Source organism: Siphateles boraxobius, unplaced genomic scaffold (assembly GCF_051911475.1).
Source record: "Siphateles boraxobius isolate OS27281-9 unplaced genomic scaffold, OSU_SipBor_1 23, whole genome shotgun sequence".
Taxonomy (NCBI): Eukaryota; Metazoa; Chordata; class Actinopteri; order Cypriniformes; family Leuciscidae; genus Siphateles; species Siphateles boraxobius.
In genome coordinates, this window is record NW_027508844.1 from 753,429 (window position 1) to 775,505 (window position 22,077).

The following is a 22,077-nucleotide window of genomic DNA, read 5'->3' on the forward strand; positions in this document are numbered from 1 at the left end:
TATTCAGACCCATGTATGAGACAAATGAAATTCCCCAACACATCCCCCCTTTGGGACTCTCTCTAGTCCCACCTTCAAACCGTTCTTACCCAGGGTGTGTCCTCATGAATAGATCTCTTTCTTTATTACCTATCAAAAATGGCCGATCTAGACCATCCAACTTTATCAATAAACCTTCATCATAAGGGTACACCCTGGAGGAATAGTAAGACCAAACATCTCCACCCCCAATTGGCTAGAGTGGAGTAAAATATCTCACCTTCCTATCACATCATCAGTTTAAGGGGATGCATTACTTCAGGTTATCAAACATTCAATAACACAATCACAGTGTATGAACTTGAATTCCAGCAGCTGTCCCACGTTGCCAGAGGAACTGAGCAGGCGCTTCCGGTGGCCTGGAGTGCTATCTGGGTTGCTCCATCGTTGCCAGAGGTGCCCCAGTCCAGCCAGGGGCGCTATCTGGTGTTAGAGCAGACAGCGGGTTTTTAAACCACCAGTTGAGTCAGCTCGTGTTTCTTCAACAGACGATGACCGCGCTTGCAAATAATTCCTCTTTTGCACTTATAACTATATACATGTTCCAATGGTCTAATGCATGTAAGTTCTAAATTTCTTGACTTGTTACAGGAATATATTTAAAGTGTAAATAGTAACACTCTAACTAACTTCCTACTCTACCCATGCTCTAATTGTTCTAACTAGTTTTATCCCCGAATCAAAATACACAGTGGGGCTATCTCCCTATCTTGTCAAAAACAGAGTAAAAATATTATCAAAATCAAAAGTAATAAGGTACCCTTATTCCTTGCTTCTTCATCCAACCTCTCAAAGGAAGTCATCCAGTTCGTCCAAGCCTGGGCCAATTGGATATACTCCTGAGTTGGTGCATCCAATGTCAATGCCTGATGGTTTCACTGACACATTGATCATTTGTTTTGCAGCTGCACTAGCCAGCATGGATCTGAGAAAAGGCACAACACAGCAGAACAGCAAAAAGAAAACACCAATAGTCACTGCTATTATTATTCCCACCTTAATAAGGGGCAGTCATGGCCTAATGGTAACAGAGTTGGACTGCCCCAAAGGTTGCTGGTTCGATTCCAGTACCGGCAGGAATATGACTGAGGTGTCCTTGAGCAAGGCACCTAACCCCCAATCGCACCCCGGGTGCCACTCAAGGCTGCCTGCTGCTCCGGGTGTGTGTATTCACGTTTGCAGTGTGTGTGTGTTCACTACTCACTACTCTGCTCCTAATGTGTGTGCACTTACTTGGATGGGTTAAATGCAGGGGTAAAATTCCAAGTATGGTTTACCATACTTGGCCATCACGTGTCAACTTTCACTTTCACTTCAATAAGCCATTCTTTCCATGATCCAAATATGGAATCAAACCAGTATCCCAAATTTCTGTCTCTCTCCGTATTCGCAGAAACCTCTTGTCTTAGGGCCTTCAACTTCTTCACAGCCTTAGTAAATGATCCATCTGGGACTGTGTTATTTGGGATGAAGGTACAACAATCAGATCCAAACATGAGACATACTTAGACATCCTTTTTCTGCCAGTAACCAGTTCAGGGCTTGTATGTTTTGCCATGTCATTCTGCTAGTGTATTTAAGTTGGTGACCTAAGGCAACAAGTGCTTGATCTGTATTATAATATATGCTGATTGTAATATATGTAATTAATCCATTCCATATTCGTATTTGGCGTTATCCATACAAATATTGATTCAAGTCCTGCTGCTGCCTTGTCTCTAGCTTTAAACTCATGTGGTATCCCTCTTGGCTGTAACCTGTCTATGATAACCAACATGTATCTTTTTACTCTTACAATGGGGTGGGGGCTATCATGTGGCCTTCATGTGATCTCCATATGTTGTTTGCATCTCTTGTCGCCCCCCTTTGCTGCCATAAATATATTTCAGGTGGTGTTGCTCTGGACTGCATTTGGGCAATACTTTCTACTGTGGGGAGAGGCTGGATCAGGACTTAGGGTGCCATTACAGCTAATTGGCATCCAGAGGCTTGTTTTCCATGCATATCAGCTGCAATGTTGCCTTTGATGACAAAGTCATTTTCTTTCTTATGGGCCTGGCATTTAATTATGGCCAATTTTGTAGGAAACATCAGAGCTGTAATCAATTTAGTAATTTGGTCTCCATGTTGAATTGGGGTTCCATCACTCTTTTTAAATCCTCTTTGCTTCCACATCGCACCAAATAAGTGACATACGCCGTGGGCATATGCAGAATCAGAATAAATGTTGGCTGCTTTGTTTTTAGCCAATATGCAAGCTTCAGTTAGTGCTTTTAGTTTAGCCAATTGTGCTGAGCAAGGTTGCTCACAATGTTGACTTATCACAGGGGTAAAATATGCAGAATCAGTATAAATGTTGGCTGCTTTGTTTTTAGCCAATATGCAAGCTTCAGTAAGGTCTTTTTAGTTTAGCCAATTGTGCTGAGCAAGGTTGCTCACAATGTTGACTTATCACAGGGGTAAAATTGTCTCCATCTTTTTGTACAACAGCAAAGCCAGCATGGTTACCTAAGTGGTCTCTAAAACATGAGCCATCCACAAAATAATCTACGTCTGGATCAACAATTGGTGTTGATTCCAAATCTGGTCTCAGACGAGTAAAAGCTAGAGAGACAGAAACACACTCACTAGGTGTTCCTTCCCCCTCCAGCGGGACAAAATTAGCTTGATTTGTTGTGGTAAATCGCCATCTCTGAGATAAGTTCGTCCATTCTAGACTTCAGTTCGCTTTTCTCTACTGTCTCAACTATCAATTTTGGAATCCCTACCATTTTGGTTGTGCAGATGATTTTGAGATATGTCATATATTTTGTTTGAAAAATGAAAGGGTTATCAGTGGCTTACCAAAGCTTTCCTTCTACCTTTAACATCATTGGGCCTAGATCTTGTGCTTGACTCCCCTCATTTATAAATAATGTAACATGTGGTACTGAATCATCTACTCTAAACCAAGTATTAGTGAACTCACAGTGTTCAATTTGTAACGCTGCTCCCTCTGGTCCTACAATTATGTAATTTGAAGTCAGACACACAGTCTGTCCTTTAGTTCCTCCTAACCACTCTTTTTCCATTTTTGGATCTCTAAGGGGATCATATCTCATTGTACAATGGAATTCGGTTTCTGGGGAAACTGGTTTCTGAAGTTGCTCTTTTATATACTGTATCTTCCCCATTTTTCAAGTGTGTCCCCTACTACCCAATCTATATTCCCTATCCAAAATATTTTTGTCTATTGTTCTTGTTGCTCAGCTCCACCCATTACTAACATCTGTTTTATACCTGTATTTTTTATATATATATATCCCTTCAGGAGAGCACCATATCTGTAAGTTCAATTTGCATATAGCATCCCTACCCAACAAGTTGACTGGCGTTTGGTCAGACACTAGTATTGGAATCTTTATTTCAGAGTCTTTGACTTTTATGCTGACAGGGGCTGTCATTGGAATTAGCTGTGTCAGTCCCGAAAATCCCACTGTGTTGACGTATTTTCCAGACCTGGGTAGGTGAGAGGCATAATTTTGGCTCAACCATGTGAATGTTGCCCCTGTGTCAAGCATAATGGGTATTATCTTGTCCTCTATTTTAACCCGCAGCATAGGTTCTTGGTCAGCATTGGCAGCTGACTCCTCCCCGTAGGATTCTCTGGGCACCCCTAGTAACCTTGGTCTGGGCCACGCCATGGGTTGACTGGCCCTGATACTTGGTGTTGCTGATTCAAGGATCTCTGCTGCCAAGGTTGTTGCATCTGGCCTTGCATCTCATCTTGTGGCCATGGGTTCACTGGGCAATTTCTCTTGGTGTGTCCAGGTTTATCCATGTTCCTCTGTTGGTTGCTGTATGTCCTTCCTCTTCCTCTTCCTCTTCCCCTTCCTGGTGCTGACATTGCTCTGTTTCTGTTGTCTTGTTGTTCAGGAAGATAGATCACGATAGGTGCATTCGGTTGTTATGGGTTTTCCCACGTTGACTGGCACATTCTGACCCATGTTGACTGGAGCTTGCTGTATGACTTGTGGCGCTTGACTTGGTATGTTCACAGCAGCCATCACTGCAGACTGATCTTCAACTTCCTTTACTGCAGCCTGTACTTTCTTCTTCTTGTTAATCAGTTCATCCAGTTGTAGCTGAGTCAATTTTCTTTGAAAATCTCTTTCTTGATTCTTCAGCTTTAGTTTATTCTTCCTGTACTGTTCCACTGCGTGAGCCACATGGTCACTGAACTCCTTTGATGTCTTTGAGGCCAACCCGACCACATCCTCCAGCTTGGCTTTTACAGAGGGAGGCATGGCGTCAATTATGGAGGATCTGAACAGTGCTGTTATTACTGGATCCCGTTCAGGGTATCTCTCCAGCTCTTGCTTCCACTTTCTTGACTGTCTTTGAACATAGGTGACTGGATTTTCCTCATCTCCTATTGGTTCCCCTTTCAGCATCTTCGGATACATCTGAGTTTGATAATGTTCTCGAAGAGCCCGCCATAGTGCAGCTCTATGCCTGTCCAATGGTGTGGCATCCATCCTGGTCGAATTGACTGCAGCTCCAAGTCCAGAGGCTTTAAGGATTTCATTAGTCTTTGCACCTCCAACGCTCTTTGCCAGCAGGGCCTTGACATCTCCAATGGCTAGTATCTTTCCCATTGTCTCTTCTTCCAGCAGTCTGATCCATTTGCCAGCCCCTTCATGTAGGTCAGGGAGGCGGGCTATCAGTCCCTCCAGATCTTGTCCTGCCCATGGCACGTACTGTCCTTGATGTCCTTTGATCAGGATGGGGCATTGTAAGGGATCTTCTTCCAGTTGTTCCTCTTCATCTTTATATGGACTCAGTTTGCGTGCTGGTATCTCTCTCAAATTGTCTCCTCTCCTCCAGTGTGGTTCGCTTGGGGGTGCTTCTTCTAAAAGGAGGGTTCCAGACACGTGCTTGTATTCCCTGTGTGGGCTGGCTGAATTAGATCTTCGTCTTTGATGTTCCCGAAGTCTCTGTTGGTCCCTTTCTATGGAGTCTCTTAGGAGTCTTCGCATGGCTTCAACTTCTTGGTCGATCTGTTCTTTAGTTATCCGTATATCTCGTTCTATTTCTTCCCGGTCAAGTCTGGCTCGTTGTCTGTCAACCTCCACCTTCTTCCCCGTCTTTCCTCTGAGTTCCTGCAAAGCTTGACTTGCATGGAAATACGGGTTAGACAATGCAGGGCTTCCATGAGCGTCAATCAGGTGTTTGAGGTCTAAGGCACTTCCCTGACTCCCCTCACGGCTCACAGCATCCCATCTTGATAAAATTAGAGGGTCACTCATGTCTGCTCCTCTACAGTCCTGATTCACCTTTATTTCTTCTTCCTTCTCATTTTCAAAATTCACTTTGCCTTTTATAGCCACTGTTCCAGTCACTAGTGGGAGCTGTTTACCAGTCAAGTCATAGGATGGTGCATATGGGGTTGGGGTCTCTATTATGCTTTCTTTTTTCCCTACTCTCTTTCTAAGTTCTTTTATCAATTGTGCTCCCTTTTCTTTAAATAAATGTAATACCTCTTGTTCTTTTCCCCGTTTCTCATCTCTTTTGTTGCTCTTATTATGGGCTTTGTGATTTTTTATCAGATTTTTTATCATCGTACCAAGGAGCTGTAGGCAGACTGCCATGCCGAATGACCTCTGTTCTGTTGTTTGTGGAATTTACAACCTGTCACACTGCTTGCAGAGCAGATTATGGGAACAGAGCCATCTTCTAAAAAGCACATGCGCCTCATCAATAGGTTTCTGTAGTGTAGTGGTCATCACGTTTGCCTAACACGTGAAAGGTCCTCGGTTCGAAACCGAGCAGATACAGTGGTTGGATTCCGACAGAAAATGTAAACTGTTTGCCACTCTAGGTGGGTGCAGCGATCATTTCCTTTATGTGCTTTTTTATAAGCGTGCACCTAAAGATTTATGTCTGCCACCTGAAGACGTGTTTCCGTGGTGTAGTGGTTATCACATTCGCCTCACACGCGAAAGGTCCCCAGTTCGAAACTGGGTGGAAACTGTGGGTGGTTTTTGCAAAAATTTCATATGCGATTTTCTGTTGAGCAGGTCAGTACACTTGCAGGGATGCAGGCACATTTTCTGTCAAAATAAAACAAATGACCGTTGAGGTTTCCTGTACAGTAATAAAAAATGTTTGGTCTGCCAACAAAATTAGCAGCTTTTTGCCATGTTTAAAACACTGGGCAGTCTATAGTTTCAGTCGCTTTTGAACAAGCGTATCCTAGAAGAGGTGGGACTGACGTCCAAATCAAGTTTCCGTAGTGTAGTGGTTATCACGTTCGCTTTACACGCGACAGGTCCTCAGTTCAAAACTGGGTGGAAACAAGTGGAGGCATGTTAAATATAAATGCTGCAATTCGCTACAAAACCCTTACTTTTGAGACAGGTGAAGGCCATCGTACCAAGGAGCTGTAGGCAGATTGCCATGCCGAATAACCTCTGTTCTGTTGTTTGTGGAATTTACAAACTGTCACACTGCTTGCAGAGCAGATTATGGGAAGGAGCGATCTTCTAAAAAGCACATTCTCCATCAGTAGGTTTCTGTAGTGTAGTGTTCATCACGTTCGCCTAACACGCGAAAAGTCCTCGGTTCGAAACCGAGCAGAAACAGTGGTTGGATTCTGACAGAAAATTTAAACTGTTTGCCACTCTAGGTGGGTGCAGCAATCATTTCCTTTATATGCTTTTTAATAAGCGTGCACCTAAAGATTTATATCTGCAACTTGAAGACGTGTTTCCGTAGTGTAGTGGTTATCACGTTCGCCTCACACGCGAAAGGTCCCCAGTTCAAAACTGGGCGGAAACTGTGGGTGGTTTTTGCAAAAATTTCATATGCGATTTTCTGTTGAGCAGGTCAGTACACTTGCAGGGATGCAGGCACATTTTCTGTCAAAAATAAAACAAATGACCGTTGAGGTTTCCTGTACAGTAATAAAAAATGTTTGGTCTACCAACAAAATTAGCAGCTTTTTGCCATGTTTAAAACACTGGGCAGTCTATAGTTTCAGTCGCTTTTGAGCAAGCGTACCCTAGAAGAGGTGGGACTGGCGTCCAAATCAAGTTTCCGTAGTGTAGTGGTTATCACGTTCGCTTTACACGCGACAGGTCCTCAGTTCAAAACTGGGTGGAAACAAGTGGAGGCATGTTAAATATAAATGATGCAATTCGCTACAAAACCCTTACGCCCTTTAGGCCACCAGGTTAGGGAAGGGGTCCGCGGACAGCTTAAAAGGTAGTCCGTGGTAGGAGGTTAGTGGACCCCTGCGCGACGCCCCCTAGGTGATTTTTCGGGAACCGGCCGACGGCGCCGGGCCGCCGGGGGGGGGCCCCGCGGGAGCCCGACGAAATCTGGCCCCCTCGCTCGCGATACGGCCGTCGGCCACAGGGGGTGACTCGCCGACCGCCCTCAGTCGATTCGACGCGCGCCGAAAAGGTTGCGGGCGGGCGTCCACGGAGCGCATGCGCATCGCCCTGAACGCCCTTTCGCGAAATTCCCTGACCGCACCTACCGACCACGGAGCGCCCGTCCGTCCCACCTGTGACCTGCGAACAGCCCCCTGGCCATGCCCACTGACACGAACAGCCTATTCGTCCCACTGACTGCCTGTGTGACCACGAACGGCCTTTTCACCCACGGCCAACCCGGGTGACGGCCCCTGGCCCCGCCCACTGACACGAACAGCCTATTCGTCCCCCTAACCGCCTGTGTGACCACGAACAGCCTATTCATCCCACCGACCACCTATGTGACCACGAACGGCCTATTCATCCCACCGACCGCCCAGTGACAACGGACAGCCTATTCGTCCCACCGACAGCCTATGTATCCACGAACGGCCCGTCCGTCCACGGCCAATCTAAGTGACGGCCCGTGGCCCCGCCCAGTGACCACGGACAACCTATTCGTCCCACTGACGGCCTGTTTGACCACGAACGGCCCGTCTGTCCACGGCCAATCTAAGTGACGGCCCGTGGCCCCGCCCCGTGACCACGGACAGCCTATTCATCCCCCTAACCGCCTGTGTGACCACGAACAGCCTATTCATCCCACTGTGCACCTATGTGACCACGAACGGCCTATTCATCCCACTGACCGCCTGTGTGGCCACCAATGGCCTATGTGTCCCATCAGAAGAACTATGCATTATTAGACTTAAAATGGCATGTCCATGGACAGCTTACAGGGACTCTGTCAAATAAGTTACAAGTGGGCAAAGTAAGGGCCCACCTGTAACTTTTTTGACGGGGTCCGAATAGGCTGTCCGTGGTCAATGCATTAATAGGTCATATTTCATAATTACAATGGTTTTATCTAAAAAGCACATTCTCCATCAGTAGGTTTCTGTAGTGTAGTGTTCATCACGTTCGCCTAACACGCGAAAGGTCCTCGGTTCGAAACCGAGCAGAAACAGTGGTTGGATTCTGACAGAAAATTTAAACTGTTTGCCACTTTAGGTGGGTGCAGCGATCATTTCCTTTATATGCTTTTTAATAAGCGTGCACCTAAAGATTTATATCTGCAACTTGAAGACGTGTTTCCGTAGTGTAGTGGTTATCACGTTCGCCTCACACGCGAAAGGTCCCCAGTTCAAAACTGGGCGGAAACTGTGGGTGGTTTTTGCAAAAATTTCATACGCGATTTTCTGTTGAGCAGGTCAGTACACTTGCAGGGATGCAGGCACATTTTCTGTCAAAAATAAAACAAATGACCGTTGAGGTTTCCTGTACAGTAATAAAAAATGTTTGGTCTACCAACAAAATTAGCAGCTTTTTGCCATGTTTAAAACACTGGGCAGTCTATAGTTTCAGTCGCTTTTGAACAAGCGTACCCTAGAAGAGGTGGGACTGGCGTCCAAATCAAGTTTCCGTAGTGTAGTGGTTATCACGTTCGCTTTACACGCGACAGGTCCTCAGTTCAAAACTGGGTGGAAACAAGTGGAGGCATGTTAAATATAAATGATGCAATTCGCTACAAAACCATTACGCCCTTTAGGCCACCGGGTTAGGGAAGGGGTCCGCGGACAGCTTAAAAGGTAGTCCGTGGTTGGAGGTTAGTGGACCTCCAACTAAGGTCGGTTCCCGGCGCCGTCGGCCATTGTAATTAAAACCATAAAAACCATTGTAATTAAAACCATAATTACAATGGTTTTATTAGGTAAAAACTAATGTACACTAGACAGGGGCCACAATACAACACACTGATGTACATCAAAGCTATCAATTATGCATAATTAGCCTAAAAATGGACTGTCCACGAACAGCCTATTTGGACCCTGTCAAATAAGTTACAGGTGGGCAAATTAAGGGCCCACTGTAGCCTAAAAATGGACTGTCCACAGACAGCCTATTTGGACCCTGTCAAATAAGTTACAGGTGGGCAAAGTAAGGGCCCATCTGTAACTTATTTGACGGGGTCCAAATAGGCTGTCCGTGGTCAATGCATTAATAGGTCATATCTCATAATTACAATGGTTTTATGTGGTCAAACCTACTGTAAACCACACTGGGGACACACTACAGCACACTGATGTACATTAAAGCTATTAATTATGCATAATTAGCCTAAATATGGACTGTCCATGAACAGCCTATTTGGACCCTGTCGAATAAGCTACAGGTGGGATGCTGTTTTTAACTTAGACATTTTCAGCGGGTGAATCCCCGTAATGATTAGGCGATTTCATCACATGTGGTGAAGTCCCACCTGCAACTTATTTGACGGGGTCCAAATAGGCTGTCCGTGGTCAATGCATTAACAGGTCATATTTCATAATTACAGTGGTTTTATGAGGTGAAACCTACTATACACCACACAGGGGACACAATACAACACACTGATGTACATTAAAGCTAATAATTATGCATAATTAGCCTAAAAAATGGACTGTCCACGGACAGCATTTAAGGCACCCGTCAAATAGGTTACAGATGGGATGCTGTTTTTGACTGTAACGCACTTAACGGGGTACTACGGACCCCAGTCTTTGCGGACCGTCTGAGGGGACCCTGAGGGGCCACAGATTTCAAATCGGAGCCATTCGGGGCTATTGGGACCGTTGCGTGGGGATGTCACCAAGCGCCTATGAAAATGAATGGGATAAGTTGCACGTGTCAGTGGCTCCCGCGCGGCCCCCGGGGGTCCGGGGGGCCCCAAACTCTACACTAAGTTGCGTCACGTGGCCCTCTGCGACAGACAGAGCGGGCTAGGTCGAGACATGCCAAGTTTATTTTTAGCTATTTTTTATGCACCTCTCTGTCTCCCATTGATCTCTATGGGAGCATGTGTCTGCAAGGGTTAATTCAGCAGTTAGGATTAGACGGCCTACTAGGCTCAGGAAGCATCTAGAGCCACGATACTCTGGGGCCCGTTTCGGGGGCCCGTGGTGGTCGTCCTTGACCAATCTCGAGGTCCTGCGACCTTTTGACCCATTAGGGCGACTGTTTATTTGACGTCCCACGTGCAACTTATTCAATGGGGCTGTTGGTGGCCAATTAGCGCGAAAAAAGGTCAGAGGGACGCGGAACTCTAGAACCCGTCCCCGGGGCCCGTGACGAGACCCGCTTGTCGGTTTCGGGCCGATCGGGCGTTTCCTTCAAAGCGTTTGGCTGAAACACATACTTGGAACCGATCTAGAACCACCAAACCCGTGATCTAGAACCGGGGGCCCCGGACCACCGCCGTGCCGAATTTGGGGCCGCTGCGACCTTTCGACCCCTTTTGGCCCCTGTTTTTTTGACGTCCCACGTGCAACTTATTCCATGGGGCTGTTGGTGGCCAATTAGCGTGAAAAAAGTTCAGAGGGACGCGGAACTCTAGAACCCGTCCCAGGGGCCCGTGACGAGACGCATACGTCAGTTTCGGGCCGATCGGACCTTTCTGTCCACCCTTCACCGAGCACATGGTCCAATTAATGGCAGCCCTCTTGCACACACAGAAAGACATATGCCCAAAAGTGAGGAGATTTTTGCACAAAAAAATGATACACATGGAACCGATCTAGAACCCTGCGATCCGCGATCTAGAACCGGGGGCCCCTCGACTACCAGGGCGGCGAATTTGGAGGCGGTGCGACCTTTCGACCCCTGTATTTCCGCCCTCCCACGTGCAACTTATTCAGTTTAAACTTCACAGGCGCTTCCAGGTCAAGGGGGGCTTTTTTCGGCCAAACGAGCAGCTTTGGGCACGGAACTCTAGAACCCGTCCCCGGGGCCCGTGAAGGGACGCATATGTCAGTTTCGGGCCGATCGGGCGTTTCCTTCGAACCGTTTTGCTGAAACACATACTTAGAACCGATCTAGAACCACCAAACCCGTGATCTAGAACCGGGGGCCCCCGGACTACCGCCGTGCCGAATTTGGGGCCACTGCGACCTTTCGACCCCTTTTGGCCCCTGTTTATTTGACGTCCCACGTGCAACTTATTCCATGGGGCTGTTGGTGGCCAATTAGCGCGAAAAAAGGTCAAAGGGACGCGGAACTCTAGAACCCGTCCCAGGGGCCCGTGACGGGACGCATACGTCAGTTTCGGGCCGATCGGACCTTTCTGTCACACGTCCACCAAACACCTGTGAAAATGAATGGGATAAGTCACACGTGTCAGTGGCCCCTGTTCGGCCCCCGGAGGTCCCACGGGCCCAAAACACTGCGTGCCGGGCCCCCGAACGACATATCAGGAGGACGAGTCTCTAGAACTCAGGGCTAATTTTTTTTCCACATTTGTTCAAGTTTCTCTTCAAAGGCCACTTGCACTCATAGTCAGCTCATAGACTGGAATTCCCTCTTGAAGGGTTAAACTGAAAACACACTCGGAACCGATCTAGAACCACCAAACCCGGGATCTAGAACCGGGGGCCCCCGAACACCCACCGCGTCGAGTTTGGGGCCGCTGCGACCTTTCGACCCCTTTTGGCCCCTGTTTTTTTGACGTCCCACGTGCAACTTATTCCATGGGGCTGTTGGTGGCCAAATAGCGCGAAAAAAGGTCAGAGGGACGCGGAACTCTAGAACCCGTCCCAGGGGCCCGTGACGGGACGCATACGTCAGTTTCGGGCCGATCGGGCGTTTCCTTCTAACCGTTTTGCTGAAACACATACTTAGAACCGATCTAGAACCACCAAACCCGTGATCTAGAACCGGGGGCCCCCGGACTACCGCCGTGCCGAATTTGGGGCCGCTGCGACCTTTCGACCCCTTTTGGCCCCTGTTTATTTGACGTCCCACGTGCAACTTATTCCATGGGGCTGTTGGTGGCCAATTAGCGCGAAAAAATGTCAGAGGGACGCGGAACTCTAGAACCCGTCCCAGGGGCCCGTGACGGGACGCATACGTCAGTTTCGGGCCGATCGGGCGTTTCCTTCGAACCGTTTTGCTGAAACACATATTTGGAACCGATCTAGAACCACCAAATGGGGAGGAGCCATCTTCTGAAAAGCACATGTGCCTCATCAATAGGTTTCTGTAGTGTAGTGGTCATCACGTTCGCCTAACACGAGAAAGGTCCTCGGTTCGAAACCGAGCAGAAACAGTGGTTGGATTCTGACAGAAAATGAAAAACTGTTTGCCACGCTAGGTGGGTGCAGCGATCATTTCCTTTATATGCTTTTTAATAAGCGTGCACCTAAAGATTTATGTCTGCAACCTGAAGACGTGTTTCAGTAGTGTAGTGGTTATCACGTTCGCCTCACACGCGAAAGGTCCCCAATTCGAAACTGGGCGGAAACTGTGGGTGGTTTTTGCAAAAATTTCGTATGCGATTTTCTGTTGAGCAGGTCAGTACACTTGCAGGGATGTTTGTGGTTTAATCTCTTAGAAAAGGACAAAAATAAAACAAATGACCATTGAGGTTTCCTGTACAGTAATATAAGATGTTCAGTCTGCCAACAAAATTAGCAGCTTTTTGCCATGTTAAAAACACTGGGCAGTCTATAGTTTCAGTCGCTTTTGAACAAGCGTACCCTAGAAGCGGTGGGACTGACGTCCAAATCAAGTTTCCATAATGTAGTGGTTATGACGTTTGCTTTACACGCGAAAGGTCCTCAGTTCAAAACTGGGCGGAAAACAAGTGGAGGCATTTTAAATTTACTGCTCCAATTCGCTACAAAACCCATGCTTTTGAGACAGGTGAAGGCCATCGTACCAAGGAGCTGTAGGCAGACTGCCATGCCGAATGACATCTGTTCTGTTGTTTGTGGAATTCACAGACTGTCACACTGCTTGCAGAGCAGATTATGGGAAGGAGCCATCTTCTAAAAAGCACATGCCATGATATCACGTTCGCTTTACACGCGACAGGTCCTCAGTTCAAAACTGGGTGGAAACAAGTGGAGGCATGTTAAATATAAATGCTGCAATTCGCTACAAAACCCTTACTTTTGAGACAGGTGGAGGCCATCGTACCAAGGAGCTGTAGGGAGATTGCCATGCCGAATAACCTCTGTTCTGTTGTTTGTGGAATTTATAAACTGTCACACTGCTTGCAGAGCAGATTATGGGAAGGAGGCATTTTCTAAAAAGCACATAAACCATCAATAGGTTTCTGTAGTGTAGTGGTCATCACGTTCGCCTAACACGCGAAAGGTCCTTGGTTCGAAACAGTGGTTGGATTCTGACAGAAAATTTAAACCGTTTGCCACGCTAAGTGGGTGCACCGCTCATTTCCTTTATATGCTTTTTAATAAGCGTGCACCTAAAGATTTATGTCTGCAACCTGAAGACGTGTTTGTAGTGTAGTGGTTATCACGTTCGCCTCACACGCGAAAAGTCGCTTCGCTAGAAGAGGTGGGAATGAGATCCAAACCAAGTTTCCGTAGTGTAGTGGTTATCACGTTCGCTTTACATGCAAAAGGTCCTCAGTTCAAAATTGGGTGGAAACAAGTGGAGGCATGTTAAATATAAATGCTGCAATTCGCTACAAAACCCTTACTTTTAAGACAGGTGAAGGCCATCGTACCAAGGAGCTGTAGGCAGACTGCCATGCCCAATGACACTAGGTGTGTGCCGAATGACCTCTGTTCTGTTGTTTGTGAAATTTACAGACTGTCACACTGCTTGCAGGGCAGATTATGGGAAGGAGCCATCTTCTAAAAAGCACAACCGTCTCAACAATAGGTTTCTGTAGTGTAGTGGTCACCACATTCGCCTAACACGCGAAAGGTCCTTGGTTCGAAACCGAGCAGAAACAGTATAACAGAATAATATAATTACCTGCATCTAAAAGAAACTCCTCAGATGTTTTTTCCTTCACTGTCACAGCACTCGGAGTAGAAAAACATTGAAAAATAAAAGTCTGGGGGGTGGCCTCTGGTTCAGCAGCAAGAGCGGTCTCAGCAGAAGAGGAATCCTCTAAGCATTTCTGAAATTCAGCAAAATTAGTGTAATATGCGAGCGAGAATTATAAAGTACTTGTTTTTTAATAAAAAGTCTGTTATCAAAGAACTTTAAAGGCTTACCTGAGATGGATAATTCCAGCGTGCGACACCAGTCATACCCTGCGCCTGGAACAGCTCAGGAGAGATGCGATTATCCGTTACCCACTGAGCCTGGTGGAAATGAAACCCCTCTTGCTGTGAAGTGCCTCTGACAGGGATCCAGATGGCCATAGCAGCTCCTTCACCCTTGACATGATTCAGTTGTAGCGTTCCACCATGTCTGTAGAGGATTCCTTCCTCCACCTCAGGGTCACTCAGGCAGCCTCTAAGGATGTGGATACGCTGAATCCACCACAATTTTAGCATTGAGGGTTTAAAAAGGAAGATGTTGTTGGGATCCTTTGCAAGATGGAAATGGTGAAGTACTTCTTCCACTCTTTGGACCAGCTCTCTAGGATGTGGCACTTTTGTCCTGCAGTGCGCTCTGATGTGCTGCTTTGTGGGATTAGCAGGCTCAGTTCCACAGAACTTGTATGCGTTCCTCAGTTTCTCCAGGTCACTCTGATCTACTACAGAGAAGGCAGAAGAGAGGAACTGGCAGAACGAGCTATACAGAGGATGGTGCTCCGAAACACATTCCCTGGTGAATCGCCGCATACAGTTAAACAAGTCTAGTTTAACCACCATGTCCTCATTGTACTTCTGGCAAGCGGCATTTACATTCTTGAGGTTTCCTGATGTAACCTCTGCCACAGTAGCTTCAGTGGTCCTCCAAGCTTCCCACTGCTGGTGCTCATACTGTCCTGGGTCCATCACTCTGAAAGCAGCACAGCAGTCCCTAAGTACATAAAAGGGAAATACATTTTAATGTATTCATTACCTTTGCTTACACATCTTGATGTGATGTGTGATGAGATGTGATTATTCTTACCTGTCCACCCACTGGTACTTGGCCTTGGGTATGGAAAGCTCCACACCGAGGCAGCCATCTGCGGCGCCATCTTGGTTATAGAACAAGATTTATCTGACGCTTTTATCCAAAGCGACTTACAATTGCTATATTTCGCACGCCTCTGGAGCAACTAGGGGTTAAGTGTCTTGCTCAGGGACACATTGGTGTCTCGCAGTGGATTCGAACCCCGGTCTCTCACACCAAAGGCATGTGTATTATCCACTGAACACCCCGAACACCCACCGCGTCGAGTTTGGGGCCGCTGCGACCTTTCGACCCCTTTTGGCCCCTGTTTTTTTGACGTCCCACGTGCAACTTATTCCATGGGGCTGTTGGTGGCCAAATAGCGCGAAAAAAGGTCAGAGGGACGCGGAACTCTAGAACCCGTCCCAGGGGCCCGTGACGGGACGCATACGTCAGTTTCGGGCTGATCGGGCGTTTCCTTCTAACCGTTTTGCTGAAACACATACTTAGAACCGATCTAGAACCACCAAACCCGTGATCTAGAACCGGGGGCCCCCGGACTACCGCCGTGCCGAATTTGGGGCCGCTGCGACCTTTCAACCCCTTTTGGCCCCTGTTTATTTGACGTCCCACGTGCAACTTATTCCATGGGGCTGTTGGTGGCCAATTAGCGCGAAAAAATGTCAGAGGGACGCGGAACTCTAGAACCCGTCCCAGGGGCCCGTGACGGGACGCATACGTCAGTTTCGGGCCGATCGGGCGTTTCCTTCGAACCGTTTTGCTGAAACACTTATTTGGAACCGATCTAGAACCACCAAATGGGGAGGAGCCATCTTCTGAAAAGCACATGTGCCTCATCAATAGGTTTCTGTAGTGTAGTGGTCATCACGTTCGCCTAACACGAGAAAGGTCCTCGGTTCGAAACCGAGCAGAAACAGTGGTTGGATTCTGACAGAAAATGAAAAACTGTTTGCCACGCTAGGTGGGTGCAGCAATCATTTCCTTTATATGCTTTTTAATAAGCGTGCACCTAAAGATTTATGTCTGCAACCTGAAGACGTGTTTCAGTAGTGTAGTGGTTATCACGTTCGCCTCACACGCGAAAGGTCCCCAATTCGAAACTGGGCGGAAACTGTGGGTGGTTTTTGCAAAAATTTCGTATGCGATTTTCTGTTGAGCAGGTCAGTACACTTGCAGGGATGTTTGTGGTTTAATCTCTTAGAAAAGGACAAAAATAAAACAAATGACCATTGAGGTTTCCTGTACAGTAATATAAGATGTTCAGTCTGCCAACAAAATTAGCAGCTTTTTGCCATGTTAAAAACACTGGGCAGTCTATAGTTTCAGTCGCTTTTGAACAAGCGTACCCTAGAAGCGGTGGGACTGACGTCCAAATCAAGTTTCCATAATGTAGTGGTTATGACGTTTGCTTTACACGCGAAAGGTCCTCAGTTCAAAACTGGGCGGAAAACAAGTGGAGGCATTTTAAATTTACTGCTCCAATTCGCTACAAAACCCATGCTTTTGAGACAGGTGAAGGCCATCGTACCAAGGAGCTGTAGGCAGACTGCCATGCCGAATGACATCTGTTCTGTTGTTTGTGGAATTCACAGATTGTCACACTGCTTGCAGAGCAGATTATGGGAAGGAGCCATCTTCTAAAAAGCACATGCCATGATATCACGTTCGCTTTACACGCGACAGGTCCTCAGTTCAAAAATGGGTGGAAACAAGTGGAGGCATGTTAAATATAAATGCTGCAATTCGCTACAAAACCCTTACTTTTGAGACAGGTGGAGGCCATCGTACCAAGGAGCTGTAGGGAGATTGCCATGCCGAATAACCTCTGTTCTGTTGTTTGTGGAATTTATAAACTGTCACACTGCTTGCAGAGCAGATTATGGGAAGGAGGCATTTTCTAAAAAGCACATAAACCATCAATAGGTTTCTGTAGTGTAGTGGTCATCACGTTCGCCTAACACGCGAAAGGTCCTTGGTTCGAAACAGTGGTTGGATTCTGACAGAAAATTTAAACTGTTTGCCACGCTAAGTGGGTGCACCGCTCATTTCCTTTATATGCTTTTTAATAAGCGTGCACCTAAAGATTTATGTCTGCAACCTGAAGACGTGTTTGTAGTGTAGTGGTTATCACGTTCGCCTCACACGCGAAAAGTCGCTTCGCTAGAAGAGGTGGGAATGAGATCCAAACCAAGTTTCCGTAGTGTAGTGGTTATCACGTTCGCTTTACATGCAAAAGGTCCTCAGTTCAAAATTGGGTGGAAACAAGTGGAGGCATGTTAAATATAAATGCTGCAATTCGCTACAAAACCCTTACTTTTAAGACAGGTGAAGGCCATCGTACCAAGGAGCTGTAGGCAGACTGCCATGCCCAATGACACTAGGTGTGTGCCGAATGACCTCTGTTCTGTTGTTTGTGAAATTTACAGACTGTCACACTGCTTGCAGGGCAGATTATGGGAAGGAGCCATCTTCTAAAAAGCACAACCGTCTCAACAATAGGTTTCTGTAGTGTAGTGGTCATCACATTCGCCTAACACGCGAAAGGTCCTTGGTTCGAAACCGAACAGAAACAGTATAACAGAATAATATAATTACCTGCATCTAAAAGAAACTCCTCAGATGTTTTTTCCTTCACTGTCACAGCACTCGGAGTAGAAAAACATTGAAAAATGAAAGTCTGGGGGGTGGCCTCTGGTTCAGCAGCAAGAGCGGTCTCAGCAGAAGAGGAATCCTCTAAGCATTTCTGAAATTCAGCAAAATTAGTGTAATATGCGAGCGAGAATTATAAAGTACTTGTTTTTTAATAAAAAGTCTGTTATCAAAGAACTTTAAAGGCTTACCTGAGATGGAAATGAGAACTGAGTGCCAGATGAAGACGCTTCTTGCATCTCTAGGTCTGTCTTCCTGCTTTTGTTTGTCAAAGTCAAGAGGCACAGGTCGACAGCCTGGCTCCACATATTGTAGGCCAAACCTCTCTATTGTGTCCCAGCTGGAGATGTGGAAGGCTGGATATTTGGGTTGCCCAGTCACTCTTATAGATGCCCTGTTTAACTCCAACATCAAAACAGGGTCAAACACTCCAGGTAAGACAAGCCCAGGCTGTTTCAGGTCCACCAGCCGCTGATAATTCCAGCGTGCGACACCAGTCATACCCTGCGCCTGGAACAGCTCAGGAGAGACGCGATTACCCGTTACCCACTGAGCCTGGTGGAAATGAAACCCCTCTTGCTGTGAAGTGCCTCTGACAGGGATACAGATGGCCATAGCAGCTCCTTCACCCTTGACATGATTCAGTTGTAGCGTTCCACCATGTCTGTAGAGGATTCCTTCCTCCACCTCAGGGTCACTCAGGCAGCCTCTAAGGATGTGGATACGCTGAATCCACCACAATTTTAGCATTGAGGGTTTAAAAAGGAAGATGTTGTTGGGATCCTTTGCAAGATGGAAATGGTGAAGTACTTCTTCCACTCTTTGGACCAGCTCTCTAGGATGTGGCACTTTTGTCCTGCAGTGCGCTCTGATGTGCTGCTTTGTGGGATTAGCAGGCTCAGTTCCACAGAACTTGTATGCGTTCCTCAGTTTCTCCAGGTCACTCTGATCTACTACAGAGAAGGCAGAAGAGAGGAACTGGCAGAACGAGCTATACAGAGGATGGTGCTCCGAAACACATTCCCTGGTGAATCGCCGCATACAGTTAAACAAGTCTAGTTTAACCACCATGTCCTCATTGTACTTCTGGCAAGCGGCATTTACATTCTTGAGGTTTCCTGATGTAACCTCTGCCACAGTAGCTTCAGTGGTCCTCCAAGCTTCCCACTGCTGGTGCTCATACTGTCCTGGGTCCATCACTCTGAAAGCAGCACAGCAGTCCCTAAGTACATAAAAGGGAAATACATTTTAATGTATTCATTACCTTTGCTTACACATCTTGATGTGATGTGTGATGAGATGTGATTATTCTTACCTGTCCACCCACTGGTACTTGGCCTTGGGTATGGAAAGCTCCACACCGAGGCAGCCATCTGCGGCGCCATCTTGGTTATAGAACAAGATTTATCTGACGCTTTTATCCAAAGCGACTTACAATTGCTATATTTCGCACGCCTCTGGAGCAACTAGGGGTTAAGTGTCTTGCTCAGGGACACATTGGTGTCGCGCAGTGGATTCGAACCCCGGTCTCTCACACCAAAGGCATGTGTATTATCCACTGCGACATCACCACCCCTATATGCCAGCAGCACTGTAGCGATTGGCCATCCCACAGTACATTGACGTCAAGGATTGCTCACTCTCAGACTGCAGCATCACCCAGGACAGGATCATCCAGTTCTCGTTCATCACAGCGTAGGATGACATTGTGCCAGATGAGAGGGTCACTTTTTTAGCATCTTTGCGTGTGTGATCTGATCTGAACACCTGTCCAAAAGTTCCTTGAAGGAGCTGAGTGAGAGCTGCCTCTTGCCGGTGATATTCCTGAAGCAGGCACTCCACCAGATAATGTGCAGACACAGACACCCCATGCCACCCATCAGTATCTTCGTAACCCCCAAACGAAGCAGGTGTGTCATCCTTCCTCAATGCTCCTGTGATGGTTTCCTGGCCATACAGCCCTGCTTCAGCATCCCTGACGTTCTGCACAATGAGAAGGTATGCCAGGTGGGCTCTTTCAAACTTAAGGCGAAGCACCTCAGACAGCTGGTTGGCCATGTCATTAGGGGATTTTCCAGAGCGCCTCAGTTCATCCATCACAGTTTTACAGATTGCCTTCTTATGGGTGAGGAAGGTTGGCAAGATGTTTCTGAATCGCTGTGGTAGCATGTCCACCCACTGAGGTTTATCAGCGAACCAGTATTTTTTACATGCCTTACAGCACAGACGTGAAGCAAGGATGTAATATTGCCCACTAGTGCCAAGGATCACTCGGGGTCTTCCCACACCTGAGGACACAACATGAGGATTTGGACAGCTGTAGAGACAGGGCAGGATGTAGTTGTTTCTAAGCCTTTCATTTATACTGTGCTCAGGTTTCCAAATGAAAAAGGGATGGAGCTGGAAGTACTTTGGTGACGGAAGGCCCATGTTTGTCTCTATAAGCTCAGGCTGAGGTGGATAGCGCCACAAGGAGACCATATTCATTAGGTGTCTTACTGGGTGTGATCCTGGCCAGAGCCCCATGGACTCCATCTCTGTTTTCATCCAAATTCTTTGATGAAGAGAGCAGTTCCAGTGGCTAATATCTTGCAAGTAGCTAGTAACAGTTGCTTCCGTCTGTGCAGACGTCATTGATGCAGGAGCTGTAGGTGGTGATTGTGCTGCAGGAGGTGGTACAGAGCCATCAGTCTGTGAAGAAGGTCTACACACAGGAGCTGGTGGACTGGGAGAACTAGAGACTGCATGTGATAGTGGTGAAAGCTGTGTCAGAACTGCACGGAACACAAAGCAAAGGAAATAAATGCATATATATATATGCGTGTATAACACATTTAATGCTCGTGTGTTTAACTGTCTTTACTTTTTTTGTTCAAGTAGCTGGGAACAGGGGTTTCAGTCAGTGCAGACGGCATTGGTGCAGGTGGAGGTGCTGATTGTGCTGCTTGAGGTGGTATAAAGCCTTCACCCTGTGAAGAAGGCCTACACACAGGAGCTGATGTTGATGGAGGTTGCGGCAGAGCTGCAAGGAAAAGCACAGGGAGGAAATTAAAAACATATTAAAACACTGAATGTACATGATATGTATTTGATTGTCTTGACTACATTAAATGACTAATCGTTATTTATTATTTTATTCTATGTATTTTGTTATTTATTCTAGTAATGCACATTCTGATAATGTTCAAATGTCTGTAAGTAAACAGTCCACTTTTTCACAACAAATAAAAACAGTTTAAATAGCATGCATACAATTCATGAAGTGCACTCACCCTCACCACTGGTATATTCAAACCTTGACAGTAGTTAGAACAAAAGAACATGTTTTTTAGAACAGGCAAGAACACTGCCAAAACAACAAATAAGATAATTAAAAATCAGAAATGGAGGATAAGTCTGTATGTAACCGAATAAGCCTCCAAAACTGATGTGTAAAGTAACCTGTTGTAGATAAGACTGTGGATCCTGTGGCTGCAGATGATCCTAAAAATTAGGCATTATAATTTGAATGGTTTCTCTCCAGTATGTACAATTTTATACCAATTTTATAAGAATTTGACATGGGTATATATAACACACATGACACAATACTTGATTTACTTACTCAGCTGTGTGAGATATTTTGTTGGAGAAATACTCAGCATCATCCTCTCCAGTTCTTCATCCTCCTCCATTACTATAAAATATGACAAATGCATCAGTAGCTAGGCAGGCTTTAAGAATCAATATAAGCAAACTTGCATGAATTTTATTAACTCACCAGGCTGATCAGAGTCAGTAATGGAAGGAACAGGTGGTCTTGCAGCGGAAGCTGATGGTGAGGGCATCGGAGGAGTGTTTTTGGTCATCTGTTTTTGCTGCTGTTTTAAAAGATACTGCTGCAAATTGTACATTTTGCTGCCTGGCACACACTTCTGCCTCATTATAAAGAAAGCATATCCGTCTGCCCTGGTATCCCAAATCTTCCTCCAAGTGTCTTGTGCTCTGGATCCAAATCCAACAGTATTGTCATCCTCTGTCAAAACTGGCACTGCGTCTGGCCTTTGAGACAGATACTGTTTAAAATCTTCAA

The 22,077-nt window shown here is 46.4% G+C and overlaps 8 non-coding genes across 8 annotated transcripts; all 8 read left to right on the plus strand.

Moving 5' to 3' along the window:
* The first annotated feature begins 5,978 nt into the window (after positions 1–5,978).
* On the plus strand, positions 5,979–6,051 carry trnav-cac (transfer RNA valine (anticodon CAC)). The gene has a single exon. It is a non-coding gene; the product is annotated as a tRNA-Val (tRNA).
* A 734-nt stretch (positions 6,052–6,785) lies between these two features.
* Positions 6,786–6,858, plus strand: trnav-cac (transfer RNA valine (anticodon CAC)). The gene has a single exon. It is a non-coding gene; the product is annotated as a tRNA-Val (tRNA).
* Positions 6,859–8,390: 1,532 nt separating this feature from the next.
* Positions 8,391–8,463, plus strand: trnav-aac (transfer RNA valine (anticodon AAC)). Its single transcript has one exon. It is a non-coding gene; the product is annotated as a tRNA-Val (tRNA).
* A 123-nt stretch (positions 8,464–8,586) lies between these two features.
* Positions 8,587–8,659, plus strand: trnav-cac (transfer RNA valine (anticodon CAC)). The gene has a single exon. It is a non-coding gene; the product is annotated as a tRNA-Val (tRNA).
* Positions 8,660–12,503: 3,844 nt separating this feature from the next.
* trnav-aac (transfer RNA valine (anticodon AAC)) lies at positions 12,504–12,576 on the plus strand. Its single transcript has one exon. It is a non-coding gene; the product is annotated as a tRNA-Val (tRNA).
* A 1,583-nt stretch (positions 12,577–14,159) lies between these two features.
* On the plus strand, positions 14,160–14,232 carry trnav-aac (transfer RNA valine (anticodon AAC)). Its single transcript has one exon. It is a non-coding gene; the product is annotated as a tRNA-Val (tRNA).
* A 1,967-nt stretch (positions 14,233–16,199) lies between these two features.
* trnav-aac (transfer RNA valine (anticodon AAC)) lies at positions 16,200–16,272 on the plus strand. The gene has a single exon. It is a non-coding gene; the product is annotated as a tRNA-Val (tRNA).
* Positions 16,273–17,855: 1,583 nt separating this feature from the next.
* trnav-aac (transfer RNA valine (anticodon AAC)) lies at positions 17,856–17,928 on the plus strand. The gene has a single exon. It is a non-coding gene; the product is annotated as a tRNA-Val (tRNA).
* The last annotated feature ends 4,149 nt before the right edge of the window (positions 17,929–22,077 follow it).